The 3,486-nt window shown below is 58.4% G+C and overlaps 1 protein-coding gene across 2 annotated transcripts in view; it reads left to right on the forward strand.

The window, feature by feature from the left end:
• Positions 1-1,400: 1,400 nt before the first annotated feature.
• Positions 1,401-3,486, forward strand: part of Nr5a1 (nuclear receptor subfamily 5, group A, member 1) — a 22,120-nt gene continuing 20,034 nt past the window's right edge. Inside the window, exon 1 of one of the 2 annotated variants that reach the window (XM_005382492.2) lies at positions 1,401-1,557. The gene's annotated coding sequence lies outside the window, so the exon portion shown is untranslated. Of the gene's footprint in view, positions 1,558-1,875; positions 1,951-3,486 lie in introns of those variants that run through there. The other variant, XM_005382493.2, reaches the window with a different exon arrangement.

Consider the following 3,486-nt stretch of genomic DNA (forward strand, 5'->3'; position numbering starts at 1 on the left):
CTAAATCCCCAGTCCCTGTAAACTGATTTTTATAGGTTCATGATTTTAAAAATTAGTAGCATAATGAGGAAAGAAAGACATACTACATTTTTTAAAGGATCTTTCTTAACCTAGTAAAGCATTTTATTCTTTTACCTTGTTAAGATTCCCGTCACTACCTACATATCTACCGCTTTGGTCACCATTCTGTATTTTTGTTGTTGTTTTTGATGCTGGGAATCAAACTCAGGACCCTGCACTTGCAAGGCAGGCACTTGTGCCACTGAGCTATATCCCCAGCCTATACATTTCAAATGTAGTTGGTTTATTAAAAAAAAACCCAAACCCTTCTCATCCCAAGTGAAACATTTTGCATGATTTTCCCATTTTCCTTGGGTGAAGGAGGGGGTGTGAGCATGGGTACAGCAGGGGGTTCTCAGCAGTGACTGCCCCTTGGTGTCCCTGTGCCCCTCCCCTCCTCAGGATGAATGGCTGTGAGGTAAGTCCTCTGAGCACAGACTTCCTCCCTGTCTTTTGCTGTTCAGTCTCCTGGGCTGGAACAGTGCCTGGCGCCTGGAGCACCTAGAAGCCAGTATGAGATGAAAAGGAATGTGCAGGAGAGAGCGTCACGCGTGGAACAGGTACAGGACCCAGAAGTCCAGGCCGGACAGGACCCGGTGACTGGACAAACAGCAAAGACTGTATCTGACCACCTGGCTCCACAGGCATGCTCAGCCCAGCCTCAGTTCCCCACTAGGCCTGGGAATATCCACAGCTCGGTAGATGGTGACATTCAGAGAAGCCAGTGTCGACTGCATGCATGAGGTATTCATCAGCTCACCTCTGCCCGCCTCTTCCTTTCTTCGTCTTTGGGAAGAGTAAAGGACCAGGCCAAAGCTGCCTGTCCACCTGGTCCATCTTGTCGGCCCACCTGGCCAGGTTATCCAGGCCCCTGCCTCCACACTGCCCACCCCGATTCCACTCCCGTGTCTGGGCTGAGCTGGACCATGCCAGGCCAGGTCCCAGGGAGAAAGCTATTCAAGGGGGGAGAGAGCAGGCTACAGGCCGGGTCGGGGAGCAGCCCATAAATCAGGTCCCACTCCCACCCAGTCACTAACAAGCGGGCTGCTACTCGCCTCCGTGGGGTCCCTGCCTCTGGGCTCCACAGCGGCCGGGAGCAGCCAGCTGGCCAAGGCCTCCAGAGTGCCTTGGCCTCTGCCCCCACCCGAGGCCCCCAGATAGATAGGGGTAGTTCTTTTTTTTTCCTTTTAGGAGAAGAGAAAAAAAATAGACCTAAATGAAGAGAAACACCAACAAAGGAGGAGAGAGGCCTGCGGAGTCACGTGGGGGCAGAGACCAATTGGGCCTCTGGTAACCCCCCCCCCCCGCCCCCGGCAGGGAGGAGGAGGAGGACGGACGGACAGGGCCAGTTTGCTGTCCGCCCGCCGCCCACTGTGCTGGGAAGGAGTTCCTGCACGCTCACGGCCACCATTGCCCCACCTGGGCGGCCGGAGCCCCCCCACCCAGCCCGTGCCCGCCGTGCACCCTCATCCGGTGTGAGAGCTCTCCTTCCGCTCTGTAAGTGAAGGCCTGGGCCCAGGCCTCTAATGCCCAGCCTCCCCCTCAGTGCCTCCCTCTGGCCAGGGCCGGCCACTGCCTGCCCTGCGGCGTGACCAGTGCCCACCGCTCTGGGCAGGGAAGTGGCCAGGGGTCTCTCCAGACCTGCTCTCCCAGCATGGTATCCCCTCTTCCTCCTCCGGCTGCTGATGGGAGGAGCTAGGCCTATGGCGACAGACCCTGTGGGGTCAGTCCATGTATCCTGCTATCTAGCGGTGCCTGGGTGTTTGCCTGGGGGTGTTGGCTGGAGTCTGGTGGGCTGTGCATGTTTGCGGGTCCCTCTCTTGGAGGCTTAGGAGTCTTTCTGCCCTGTGTGTGCCGTTTCTCTGGAGATTTCCGAGTCTGCATGTATGGGTGAGTGTGTCGTCAGTGTCTATCTGTCAGGCGGGGTTGGCGACCAGGCCAAGGTCTATGTTTATGGCCCTGGGCAGGTGAGTGAGCAGCTGAGTCCCGACGTGGGGTTGAAGGGGTACTATGGAGCCACGGGCCTCCAGTCTCGGACACAGAGCCCTGAGAGAAAGGACAGAGCTGGCTCAGAGCCCAGCTCCTAAGCATCTGGGCCCCTAGGTCAGACTTGTGTCTGTGCTGCTGGGACCCCAGGTGGACCCTACCCCGGAGAAGCCCCATATCCTCTTTCACTCCCTAGCGGCAGTGGGGGTGCGGTTCTGGGTGTTCCTTCCTGAGGGCTCCTCTCTGATAGAGTGGTTCCGAGGCAGAAGTTGCCCCCATCTCCAGCTCTGACACATGCCTGCGGTCCTTTCTCAAGGGCCTGGATGGGGAGCCTGCCACTAACCCCTCTTTGGCTGCCTCTCCTCCCGAGTCACCAAGATTGTCCATGGAATCTCAGGGACCCCATCTGCAGGGCTGGATTTCCATTTCACACATAGAGAAACAAGCTCAGAGCAGCAAGTGATTTGCTAGAACTTGCACAGCAAAGTGTCTGCAGAGTTTGCTCCTATGCTGCGGTGAGCTGTGGGGTAACCTGCGTGGGTTCTGTGGGCACAGGCAGGACCAAGGCACCAGCTCCTCCCACAAAAACCCCAGGCATTCTCTAAAGGCCACCCGAGGACCAAACTTTCTGGCCCCACTGTCCTGAGCTCTCTTTCTGACCCCAGATGCCCAGGGCCCAAAGCAGGATAGGAGTAGGTCCCCTCCTCTCTCTGGCCTCCCTTCCTCTTTCTTCACCTGAAGAACAGGAGCAGTGGGGCAGCGTGTGCTTCCCACCCCAGGACAATTGCATTGCCCATCCCAGCCAAGGGCTCCCTTTGGCCTCCGTGCTGGCCCAGCTCCCTTCCTCCGCCCCTACCCAGGTGAGGGCTTGCAGGGCTGCAGGTACAACCTCCCGCTCTGCTCTCCCAGCTCTCTGGACACCACAGCCCAGAATCCTGCAGAGTAGGATTTTCACAGTTCCCATGCAAGCCTGGCTCAGGGAGAGGGGTTTGAGGCTGTCTCCCGCCAGGCATGAGCTTTGCCACCAACCCTTCAGCTCATCTGCAGCCACCCTCAAAGAAGAGTGCCCATCATCCCACTTCACAGATGTAGAAACTGAGGACTAGAGGGGGACAGATTTGCCTCCAACCCAAGTTAGAAAATGTGGCAAAGTGAGAACCTGGTTGCCAGCCTTGAACTCTTGCCTCTGCCCCCCCACGGCCCCCTTGCTTGCCCTTACCCACTTCCACACTGCAAAACGGCGAGCGTCCCCAGCTTGGCCCTGGCCACGACCAAGCTGGACCTGCACACAGGAGCTAGCCTCCTCCCGGCGCAGGGGCAGCTGCCGGCCAAAGCTCCCCTGCGCCCGCCCGCCGGACACCTGCCCAGATTCGGGGCGCTCGCGGGCTCGGGCGCGCCAGGCATGGGGGCCGATGGGTGAGGGTGCAGCCGTGCGCAGGC

Source organism: Chinchilla lanigera, unplaced genomic scaffold, assembly GCF_000276665.1.
Source record: "Chinchilla lanigera isolate Chin_1 unplaced genomic scaffold, ChiLan1.0 scaffold00018, whole genome shotgun sequence".
NCBI classification, from domain to species: domain Eukaryota; kingdom Metazoa; phylum Chordata; class Mammalia; order Rodentia; family Chinchillidae; genus Chinchilla; species Chinchilla lanigera.